Source organism: Mus caroli, unplaced genomic scaffold (genome assembly GCF_978045245.1).
Source record: "Mus caroli unplaced genomic scaffold, Mus_caroli_1 scaffold_1, whole genome shotgun sequence".
In the NCBI taxonomy this organism is placed as follows: domain Eukaryota; kingdom Metazoa; phylum Chordata; class Mammalia; order Rodentia; family Muridae; genus Mus; species Mus caroli.
The window spans coordinates 29,576,953-29,589,999 of record NW_028227256.1 but is presented as its reverse complement, the minus strand read 5'-3'; the positions used below and the strand labels follow the sequence as shown (position 1 = coordinate 29,589,999).

At 39.0% G+C, this 13,047-nt stretch overlaps 1 protein-coding gene across 1 annotated transcript in view; it reads right to left on the bottom strand.

Annotated features, from left to right (window-relative positions):
• Window positions 1-3,699: 3,699 nt before the first annotated feature.
• The window catches only part of Khdrbs2 (KH RNA binding domain containing, signal transduction associated 2), a 488,795-nt gene continuing 479,447 nt past the window's right edge, over window positions 3,700-13,047 (bottom strand). Inside the window, exons 13-15 of the transcript XR_015046810.1 lie at window positions 5,332-5,441; window positions 4,413-4,500; window positions 3,700-3,958 (exon numbers count right to left, since the gene is read on the bottom strand). The gene's annotated coding sequence lies outside the window, so the exon portion shown is untranslated. The remainder of the gene's footprint in view (window positions 3,959-4,412; window positions 4,501-5,331; window positions 5,442-13,047) is intronic.

The following is a 13,047-nucleotide window of genomic DNA, read 5'->3' as shown; positions in this document are numbered from 1 at the left end:
TGAGATACATTGTAAGTGTTATTATAAATACTACTTCTTTAGGAGTTCCACGTTGTGCCAGTTAGATCAACAAACTAGAATAATCCCAGCCTCACTTCATTTCTTGACCACTTATCTCATTTGTCAGTGATCTGGATATTAAGAAAAACTAAAATTTGGACAAAAATAAATGGAGTTTTCTGATAATCTGACTGTTACATTATTAAACAAAACAAACAAACAAATAAACAAACAAAACCAGTAGAGGTTTAATGTTATGTAGAAGGACTTAAAATGACTTTCAAAAGACTTTCCCATATTTGCTGACAATCACTGCCTATGGCCTGATCGTTTCCTTCCACAGTGTCAAATTAAAAACTGGGGATAGCTTTTGAAACCCTTGAAAATGACCTGCCATCCAAAGCCATGATAGCAGAAATGACCAATAGCTAGACCCGCTTGCTTTCATTCATTTCTTTTACTCATATCACACACACACACACACACACACACACACACACACACACACACACACACACACACACTGAAGCTTTGCAGGGGTACTGAGATGGATGTCAGTTCTCTAGACTGAAGATATGAAGCTCTTGATAAAGCTTCCGTGGCTAGCATGGCTCCCTTCTGGCAGAAGCATGTGTCGTTTATGTACAGAGTAGCAGTCTATTTGATCTGCAACTGTTAGCTAAAATTCCCTTCATGGTTATTATTATTATAAATTTTTGGAAAGCTTCCTAATCCTATGGATCATCTTCAAACATGTAAAGCGAGGTGTTGTAGGCCTAACAGTCTCAAGTAAATTATCTTAATGTTTAACAGTATCATTTCCATATCTTGCTACAGACACTGCCCTACTTTGAGGAAACATTAATTTGTATCTAGTAAAGTGTTATTAATACTGTAGATTTTTCATCCATACTGGAAGAAATTTATTGCAATTTGCGAATATTTTAATTGAAAAATACTTTTTATTTAATTTGTTGTTTAATTTACTTATTTTACATCTTACTGCCTCCCTCTGGTCACACGCTCCCCCAATCCTTCATCCATCCCCCACTCCCTTCCCCTCTGAACAGGTAGGGTCTCCTCCTGGGTATCCTCGGGCCCTGGCATTTCAAGTCTCTGCCTTGCTAGGTGCTTTCTCTCCCACTGAGGCCAGTCAAGGCAGCCCAGCTAGAAAAACATATCCCACATACTGGCAACAGCTTTTGGAACAGCCCCCTTCCAGTTGTTTGGGACCCACAAGCAGACCAAGCTGCATTCTGCTACGTATGTGTGGGGAGGCCTAGGTCCAGCCTATGTATGTTCTTTGCTTGGTAGTTCAGACTCTGAGAGCCCCAATGGTCCAAGGTAATTGACTCTGTTGGTCTTCCTGTGGAGCTCCTATCCCCTTCCGGGCCGCAATCCTTCCTCCTAGTCTTCTATGCGTCCCCAAGCTCCGTCCACTGTTTATTTATGGGTCTGTATCTGTCTGAATCAGCTGCTGGGTCGAGCCTCTCAGAGGACAGCATGCTTCTGTCTGTAAGCATAACAGAGTATCATTAATAGTGTCAGGGACTGGTGCTTGCCCATAGGATGGGTCTCAAGTTGGGCTGGTCATTGGTTATCCTTTCCCTCAGTCTCTGCTCCATCCACCATGCCTGCATTTCTTGTAGATAGGACACATTTCGGGTTGAAAGTTTTGTGGCTGGATTGGAACTCCACCGGGGTTTGTGCTTGGCTACAGGAAGTGGTCTCTTCAGGCTCCATATTCCTAATGTAGTCAGTTACAGCTAAGGTCACCCCCATTGATTCTTGGGTGCCTCCTTTATCTCAGGTCTCTGTCACAACCTGGAGATGCCCCCTCCCTCCTCAGCCTTGTCAGTTGCAGATTTCCATTCATTTCTCTCCTGTCCTTTCCCACACCTGATCCTGAACCCCCATTACTGTAGATTCTTATATGCTGCTTTTGATAAATAAACATTTAGATTTTTGTAACACCTTCTTATCCTCTCTCACTCAACCTTTCTCCAACTATTAACCATATTAACTGTCAGGAAGAGATATCTCCTGATTGTATCACTGTATGTGATCTTTCCTGTTGATGAAACGAGTTAATTATGTAGCAATCACAAATACTTGTGCCTGAAATGACATTTTCCCCATCAGGCTCCTGTGTTTTCAGTTCTCCTGTCTAGAGGATCTTTGCTTACTTCACTATGTCTTCATATTTTAACAAGTATACTTAAATATTTATGTGATGATTACAAAAATATATTCACAATCTCAAAATGCAAATTTTAAGATTTTCAAAACCAGCAAGTATTAGCTCATGAGTAAACACAACAAAATCTCATGTCTTGGTGACTTGGGTAGAACTGAAGATGTGTAAGGGAAGGGACAAGCACCTGTACCTATGTTTGATTTTATTTTCCCATGTTAGCACCATAGCATCCATCTATACAGGGAAGCTTTTATATTTACACAGAATATAACTACTCAAAGAAAAGGACTAGTTGAGTTACTGATCAAGGGCAAATTAAGTTAACTGTGTGGTTTACTTGTTCAAGCAGGGATTCCCAGGGTCTTACCTCCTTGGTTGTAGGGCACTTAAATAGTATTGGGTCATGTCTTGCTGCAATCATTTATATTGAAAATGAGCAAATGACGATAATCTTCAACTGATGCTCTGAAAAGTATTGGAGAGGTACAGAGCCTTGGTACTGCCTGGTGCATGGTGAGAACCTCAACATGTACTAATACACTTTAGAGCAATCTTCATTAGGGACTGGGAGATGGCTCCGTTGGCAAAGTGCTTACCATGCAAGCATGAGGACCTGAGATCAGACCCCCAACATCCACATAAAGGACCAGACATCATCGTGGTGTGACTTGTAACCTCATGCTGGGGAGGTGGAATAAGGAATCCTTGAGGTCTGTGGTCACCAGCCTAGCTTAATTGGTGCTCTGGGTTCAGGGAGGGAGACACTGTCTCGAAAGATGAAGCTGGTAAGTAACCGAAAAGATTCCTGGCACTCACACATGTGAACATGCACACATGGGAGCACACACACAGACATACAGACACATAGGCACATAGTCACACAAACACATACACAAGAAATCTTCACTAAGCAGGTAAATACTGAGCAACTGATCTGTCTAAAGTTTTAAAATTTATTATTTTTTCTCCAATGAGACTCTTCAGAAATCCAAATGTATACTTTCAGTGTCACTGTAGAGCTTCTATTTGGAATCACACCATCTTTGGCCTCAACATTCTGCAATATCAACTGCAACTTTCCAAACAAAGCCCCATTGTCTGAGCAAATCTATTGATTAGCTCTACCACAGCATCAACTCCAGGAGACAATCTTGACAACCTATAAGCTCAGACACTGAGATGAGGTTTAGAGTTAAATACTTGTGTTTTCTTCCCATCTCTGACCAAGACACCTGTTTTCAGGTCCTCCAATATCTTCCAGGCTATATCCTTCATTGTAGCACACACTTCAAACTGTGTCTTAATACCCTTGCCCAGAAATACCACACTGACATTTCCAAAATCATGTTTTATTAATTCCATTTGCACATTCAAATAGCATTTCTACAAAATGAAAAAAAAACCTTTTATTTAAATATCTAAACAATTTGATTGCTTTTTATAGTGCCAAGGCTGGTATTGTTCTTTATACATTTTTATTAACTATATCCAAAACACTGGATGCTAAATGGCCCCTGGACACAACTTGTATTAAACTATTTCCCTTACAGATTTGGGGATTTGCCACCTTTTCACTATTATCTACTCCAAAAATGCTTTATTTCAAGTTAGTTGTATCAGTTGCCAACACTGAATTTCCCATTATTTCCTCAGCAGTGTGTTGTCTTCATTAGCAAGTTTCATTTAGAAATTTCCTTCTAATCCAGTAGTTCAAGCTGCAGGGGATTTTATCTTCTATTCCCTGGGGACTTTCAGCAGTCTCTGCAGACAGGAGACAGTTTTGGATGTCACAATTGAAGAAGTGATATCTCCCCAGTCCTAGGAAGTTATTTCATGCTAAATATTAATAGTTTTACTAATGAGGAACCCTAACCTAAGCTGGATGATACTTTTACTTGGTGGTGGGAAAAGTAGAATATACCTGCATATGTGTGTGCATGTGCTTATTACTGCGGTGAATGTGTGTGTGTATTGCATGTGCACATACATGTTGTGTTTGGCAGTTTGTGTTGTGTATGTAATGTGTATAATGTGCATGTATAATCATTTATTCCTGAATGTATAGCATTGGAATACTATTTAAGATTTTATTATCTCCAAAGCCTACCATAAATCCTGACATATATATCTAGTCTAAAATATCTTAAAATTTAAAATTATATGGACTATTTTATTCATAATTTCAAAACGAATAAACATGCAAGAAATTACTTACCAATAAAGCTGTCAATATATAATTTCCTTGATGAATTTGACAACCCAGTCACCATTTGAATATTTCAATAATGAAAATCAGTATTGTTCTGGTAAATAAAAATATTATAAGTCAATTCATATTTACAATCAACAGGAAAAAAAAAGGAACTTTTATAATAGATGAAAAGTTGACTTTGGCAGATCTGTGTTTAGTAGTTTTCATGATAAATTCATTGAGTTTTTCTTTTATACCGAGCTTTTTAATTCTTGCTTGTGAAGGTCTCTCTGCGCCCCTGTAGTGTGTGTTGGTTGAATCAGCTTGAATTTGTTTAGCTTTTTTAAAAGATGGAACATCTAGCTGTTGGGCAAAATGAAGCATTAAGCTTTCTGGCAAATGTTATAAATACTTAAAAGTGATTGCTTTTGGAATGTGTAAACCACTTAAAATTCCTTCTCAAATGAGATGATTATTTTTGTCTGTTAGGAAAATATCTAATTTTACATAGTATCCAGTAGTTTCTCATATATGGAAAAATGAAGGGGTCTTGTAGTTTCTAGTTCTAGCAGACAATAGTCAGATGATTTTGCTTGCCATTCAATGTCCTTTCAAATCTTTCACATGTGTTCTGCATTGAACAGCACATTTGATCCTTACGCTCTTGAGGCCATATCTCATTCTTTCCGTTCATATTTTGGGTCTATACCCAACACCTTTCAATCACAAAGCAAACTTGGTCTTCTTCCTACAGTGTGAAATTACACAGAAAAGTCTTTCTTCTGATTTCCTCCTAATCTAACTTCCTCTTCAATTACTGATTACTTTAACCTCTCCATCTTTTCTGCTGAATTCCTTCTAAAGCTCAACTCATCCCGTGGTTCACTAGAACACTGGAGGATTTACATCTCAACTAAATTATATGACCGCCAGTTATCCTTACCTCTGTGCATTTTGATCTTTATTTTCTTTGTCTCCAGATTCTACAGTCTTGGAGGTATGGATCTGATTGACAGACATCTGGCATTCCCACTTAATATCTAATATGATGACCTGCACATGGTAATTATGACATGGGTGAATGAAGAGTGGGTGAGTCATCACTTTTCCTTAGGAGGAGAAAATAGTGCATCAGCCTAGTTACAAGACATAAAACAATATTATCCAACCAATAAATGCAGAAAAACATACAGATGTAAGCATGCTAATAGTCACAAAATAACCTGACCAAAGTGTGTTGAATACATGACAGCCAAAAAAAAAGAAGTGTAGACCTTGTTAGCATCTGGATTTGAACAAATTATAGGGGGTCACATTGATGTAACCAGAGAATCATATACACAAATGTGTAAAACACTAACGAAATCATTAAAGACCTACTGTATAAGAAAGGAATGAATACTTTATTGAACATGGCCCTTATCAAAGGTAAACACGTGATTATATTTAAATAACAGGCTGGTCATTTGTCTAAACATTCCAACAAAATTATGAGGATATAAAGCAGTCATTAACATTTGGCAAAATGTTGATCATTATCGGCACAGTGAGGGTGACATGTTTTCCTGTACTAGAGTCAACACAGGTCTAAAGAGCTCATTAGTTCATGTTATGATTACTTCCGTGAGTTGTCCGTTGGTCCTTTAACTTCCTTTTCTTTCCTCGCTTCAATGGTCATATGGGCAGCCTCCATTTTCGACTTCCTGAACATGCACCATGCTGACATTCCTGACATCCACCATGCTACTCGACAATCAAAACCTTTCAGTGCTTCCTTACTGACTACTAAGCAAAACCCACTGTCAATTCTTTCAGCATTGCGGAACTCAGATTCCCAGAATGTCTAAGTTTTAATTGTGAGACTTCCTTTAGGCAGTAAGTCAACTGAAACAGCTGCGTTTCTCTGAAATACTCCACACTTCAGAGTCTCCCTTTTTTGCTTTATGACGTTCCTAACTTTTCTACATAAGATACTCTTCCATTCTGTCTTCAATCTCCCTAAGCATGAAGCACTCTCGCCTGTCAGGATGTGCCTCTGTCTCTATGAGGTGCTAGCACACTCTGTGTATACTTTCCTTGGATATGGTTGTATCTCGTGCTATAACGCAGCATAACCCTCGCCACTGCACTTAAAGCACACCCTCTCTGAACACAACTTAGCTCTAATTGCTGGTACAGATCTGTGTGTAGAATATATTTAAGTAATACTGGTTAGCAGATGGATCGAACAGTACTAACAGACATAAGCAAAGGTAGTTTGGGATCAAGAAAAAAAATGTTCTCTTAAATATGAAGACAGTGGTTTTAAAATTCAGTAGTGAAATGATTGTTATTTCAGAAAAGTACCAGTCATTAGAACAAATACATTTATTATACATTTTTCACTGCCATGTTTATTCTATTCAATGCTGGAGTCGTATCAATGAAGAAACTGAGACTTGATCATACTTGGTAATTTCCATTTACATAGTTCATCTGAGTTCAAATCCAACTCAGGCCTTAACTTCCTTTATATTTTACTGTGTAGAAGAAGCCTGAGTTCTGAAGACATAACCAAGGAGGTATGCAGAAGGCTGAACAGAATGTAAACAGATGGCCTTGCCCTTCCTCTCTTGATTTCAGCAACTAGCTTCTCTTTAATTGGTTTTACGAGATGACTTTAAGTGTGTTTTCTTTTTTCTTTTTTAGCCCTGTATAAAGAGATGCAACATCCACATCTTTATTTGCCATTATTTCCCTTTGTCTTTTACACATCAGCTCTTTGTAATGAAATTGCTGACTGAATGCATGATAATGCCCTTCACTGAACTGCTCAAGAGTGGGCTTCATCTGAAGATTACAAACTGCAAGCACTGCCCTAGCAGGCATGTGCACACAGGCCTATTAATCAACATGCTACAGCACACACCCACCTCAGTAATTGTTCTTAGAACAGATTTCAAATTTCAGAAGAAAATTATTGCCATTACTTGATAGTTTCAGATCTCACTTGCTTCAAATACTTCTGTTTTCTTCCAGAAAACCAAAACCAAAACCAAAACCAAAACCAAAACCAAAACCAAAACCAAAACCAAAACCAAAACCAAAACCCCACAAAATCTCCCTGGAAAGATGAGATAATTGTAAGAACACTTAAAGTGTAGTACCTTTAAGCCAACTCCAAACTGTGGTTTAAACAAACTGTTTAGAAAATGCATATTTCCCCAAGGCGACCATTTAAAGGAACTGCTTTGAATATGTAAAACATTTTATAAATATGTACATATATCTGCATACATTCCCTGATATCTCTGTCTATACACATGTGTATGCATATGTTGATATGTATCTATATTCCCATAGTTTATATACTAAGTATCATAAATCTACTAAATATTAAACATGACAAAAATTTGGAAAGCAAGAAATGTTCTCTTGGAGGAGTGATAGAGATGCCTCTGGGAAAGGTCCATGGAGATTTGGCATAGACAGGTAGATACCTTAAGAATATTCCAGGTTATGCCATTCCAAACTAGTTTCTGGACTGATGGACCCATAACATGCTATTCTGTATAGATGGTGAAACTTATGGGATGTAAGAGCCCATTAAAGTTTCAGAAACATTTGTCAAGACAAAAACATTTCACTAAATTGCCAACACATAATATTATGGAGAGCCCTTGCTTTCCTTTTTAAACAAAGATTTATTCTTTATTTTAAATGTATGGTTGTTCATCCTTCATGTATATCTGTGTGCGAAGTATATGCAGTGCCTTCAGAGGCCAGAAGAGGGCATCATATCTCCTGGAAATGGAATTAGGATAGTTGTTAGCCACCATGTGGATGCTGGGAATAGCTTGAGAATCCTGCAAAAACAGCAACTCTTCTTAACTTCTGAGCTATCTTTGCAGCTTCTGCTTTTCTATATAAAAGTGTCTGACATCCCCCTCTCTGCGTCGAGCAATGGTTGTCAGGATGAGAGCTGTGATATTGGGGGAGATGCTGATATTGTAGTAGTATCCCTCTCATGCCTTCCAATGAGCACACATGCTTTTGTGTTTTAGTTTCCAGTGCCTTTCTTCAGCTTCTCTCTTACAAATTGTATAAGCGTGGCACATTTTAAAATCACACTGAGTGTTGGCCCCCTTATGTGAAAAATAGAGATAACCTAATACCTTACAAGAGTTATTTTAAAATTCAGTAATGCACAATATGCTTAGAAAGATGCATCACTTATCACCAGTCTGGCTGTGGACAATTCCAGCAGCTCAGGGGGAAACATTAATATTTTTATAGTTACCATCTTTCCTATAGTAGGTGCAGAAATGTCACAGGAACCTGATGTTGTAAATATGCATTCCCTGTCATGAGCACTACATAAGCTCTGAGATTACCAAGTATTTTTAAATACTTGGCAATAATAAAGTAACAGACAATGCCCAGAGCCCTTGCCTCCCAGATACAGAGAAATAGGAGAGTGACCTTGGAGGAGAAGAGGAAGGGAGAGGAGGAGAGTGTGTGGAAATTGTGCGAAAACACTTCCGTGCATATTACTGATTGTCCTTGCTTTTGATTGTTGAACCTGGGCATCTGTATGCAACCCAGGTTAGCCCTAGCCCCACAAATCCTCTGGTATCAACTTCCTCGGTGGTAAGGGTAAACCTTTGCATCACTATGCAAGACTAATTTGTCTACTGTAAATACCAGTATGCAGTTACTTTTTTTTTTAAACTTGTAGAGTGTTGAAAATACATTTTAACCTGCCTTTTGTGTGTGTGCTTAGAAAAGCCCCTGATGTTTCATGCCCCACCCCCCACCCCAGCATCATCTTCATCTGTCAGAAAGCATTTCACTCCTGGAGCAATGAGGAGAGTTTATTTCACTTTTAATTATTTGGCAATTCTGAGACTATTTTTGTCATTAGGAGAGAACTTCTGGAACATGAATACATACAATGGATATTTAAATGTGCATTTATTACCTTAACTTTTAGGCTTCTATAGATAAAGCATGATCATTGAGGAATAATTATGAAGCTATTTTATAAGCAGCAAATCACTGTGAAAACATTTAATGATAGTGGAAGTAATAATTTGCTATGAGAGAATTTTGATATTTAGGCTTAAAATTTATGTGGAGAGGATGAAGAGAGGCCAATGCACACAGGTAGAGAAATCAAAGAACTAATTGAAAAGACCACAATGAGAAAATAATTTTGCTTATTTAAAATTTAACATCCATACATCTTGTGTGTGTGTGTTTGTGATTGTGCATGTGGTAAATGTGATACCATGTAGGGTAATAATACCCACCTCACTCCACACACAAGAGCAATAGATAATTTAAAACAAATTCCAGTGCCAGGCATACGCAAGCTCTCTTCTAGTTCTTGGTTAAAGGAATCTAAAAGACTGCCTAAATAATGTAGACTATTCCCATGCTCTTGGTTGTGTTCCTGTAAATTGAAGGTAAGAAACTCATGACTTGAAGGAATCAAGCTAGAACCGACCTGGAAGCCTCCTCCCTGAGGACTGAAGTATCTCTGAGTATCTGAAGGTGCTCTATAGTCTTGCAAAGGGGGAAGACCAGTCACAGTCCTACCCGGCTGTAAAACCCATGAACCACAACATTGCATGCTGCTTGTGGCTTCTGACTTTAATTTTAGAAATCATGAGGCAGAGGCAGGCAGGTCTATGGAGGGAGTTTAAGGACAGCCTGGCAATAGATTAGCAATGTAGGGATAATAGCACTTAGATCATGGTGACAACCAGCACCTGTTTAATTGGATATCAGGGTTGCTCGGTAGAAGGTAATTCTTGCCTTGTGCTATCAACCTAGACAACTCCCATGACTGGTGATGTCACACAGACTTTAGAGGAGAATTTACTATTGCCACTCTCCTAAATCAATATCACTCTCAACTGCATTCTAGATATTTATCTTCATGTCCACATCAAAGAGTAGCTGTCACTCCTCCTTCATGTAACTTGTTTTTGGCAGAGACCATTACAGAAATCTACAAGTGGTCACAGTGAAGAGAACTGACCTTGGGTACCCTTCATCAATTGATACATGTATAATGGAAACCTTATACCTAAGCATCAGTGAGACTGGTGGAAGAGGGAGCAGTCAGATGCAAGAGTCAGAGGACCAGTGGACATTCCAACACTGGTCGGGGGGAGTCTCACAAATCCACCCCTAGATGAAGAGCTACAGGCCACTCGTGGCTGCTGACAATCAACTTTCTCTTGGCATGGGACCCCTTCTAGGTTATTCAGTCACAAATGGTCAGCCCTAATCACACACACACACACACACACACACACACACACACACACACACACACACCATATAATTGAAGAAGTTGTGAATTTAAGAGGAAAATAGGGTAGTAGGAGGAACTGGAGGGGTTCAAAGGATAGTATAAAATGATGTAAATACAGGAATGGTATAGGAAGTTCTCAAAAAATTGAATTGTTTTATATCTTAAAGGCAAAACCAGCTGCAGCCACTATTTCCACAAACAGGTAATACTAAGCCAAAAGATATGATATATAAGTAAGTTAATGCATAATTATCTACAATTATGTACAGCTGTGTCACTTAAAACAGAACTCTGCTGTTGGGTAACTGTTCCTGTCTGCCACAGAGATGAATTTGTTTCAGTCATGAGTTGTGACCCAACGGATTAGAAAATCAATTCTAAATGCACTTAGTGAAATTTTAAAATTTAGTATGCAGCTGCTTCTCACAATGGCCAAAACTTGTCGATTATTTCCTTTTGTACTGAAATGTTCTCATTAAATATGTAACATGTTTTACATCCAAACTTCTGCCCCAACTAAGGAAATAGGCATCTTGCTACCATGTATCTAGAGACCTTGTACAAAATTTTGTATTACTCAATTAGCCATAATGATCCTGTGTGCACCTTATTTACTTGTTGTTGTTGTTGCTGTTGCTGCTGCTGGAGACAGGGTTTCTATGTAGCTCTGGCTGACCTGAATCTCACTCTGTAGAGCAGACAGGTCTTGAATTTTGCCTCTGCTTCCCAAGTGCTGGGATTAAAGAGCTCTGATTACACTGTTTTCATTATTTAGTTTTGCTATTAAATATTTATGTCATCTGAGGGGAAGGATCCTCAATTGAGAAAACACCTTCATAAGATTCAACTGTAGGCAAACCTATAGGGCATTTTCACCTTTAGTGATCGATGGAGGAGGGTCCAGCCCACTGTGGGTGGTGCCTTCTCTGGGCTAGTCCTGGGTTCTATAAGAAAAAGAACTCAAGAAGTTAGACTCTAGAGAACCAAATAAACCTATTAAAAATAGGGTACAGAGCTAAACAAAGAATTATCAACCTAGAAATACCAAATGGCTGAGAAACACCTAAAGAAATGTTCCAACATCCTTAGTCATCAGGGAAATACATGCAGATAAAACAACCCTGAGATGACACCTCACACCAGTCAGAATGGCTAAGATAAAAAACAAAACAAAACAAACAAACAAACAAACAAACAAACAAACAAACAAAAAACAGGTGACAGAAGATGCTGGTGAGGATATGGAGAAAGAGGAACACTCCTCCATTGCTGGTGGGATTGCAAGCTGGTAGAACCACTCTGGAAATGAGTTTGGCAGTTTCTCAGAAAACTGGATATAGTACTACTTGAGGACCCAGCAATACCACTCCTGGGATTATACCTAGAAGATGCTCCAACATGTAATAAGGACACATGCTCCACTATGTTCATAGCAACCTTATTTATAATAGCCAGAAGCTGGAAAGAACCCAGATGTCCTTCAACAGAAGAATAGATTCAGAAAATGTGGTACATTTACACAATGGAATACTAGTCTGCTATTAAAAACAATAAATGCATGGAATTCTTAGGCAAATGGATGGATCTGGAGGGTGTCATCCTGAATGAGGTAACTCAATCATGAAAGAACACAGATAGTATGCACTCACTGATAAGTGGATATTACTGAGAAGCATGGAATACCAAAGATACAATTTATAGACCACATGAAGCTCAAGATGAAGGAAGATCAAAGTGTGGATACTTCAGTACTTCTTAGAAGGGGAAACAAAATACCCATGGAAGGAGTTATAGAGATAAAGTGTGGAGCAGAGACTGAAGGAAACACCATCCAGAGACTGCCCCACTTGAGGATACATCCCATATACAGTCACCAAACCCAGACACTATTGTGGATGCCAACAAGTGCTTGCTGACAGAACCCTGATATAGCTGTCTCCTGAGAGGCTCTACCAGTGTCTGACAAATACAGACGTGGATAATCTCAGCCAACCATTAGACTGAGCACAGGGTCTGCAAGTGGAGGGGCTAGAGAAAGGACCCAAAGAGCTGAAGGGGTTAGCGGCCCCATAGGAGGAACAGTAATATGAACCAAGCAGTACTCCTAGAGCTCCCAGGGACTAAACCACCAAGTAAAGAGTAGACATGAAGGGATTCATGGCTCCAGCTACATATGTAGCAGAGGATGGCCTAGTTGGTCATCAATGGGAGGAGAGGCCTTTGGTCCTGTGGAGGTTCTATACCCCTGTGAAGGGGAATGTCAGGGCCAGGAAGCAATTGTGGGTGGGTTGATGAGCAGGGTGAGGGTGGAGATGATAGGGGGCTTTCCAAGGGGAAACCAGGAAAGGGAATAAC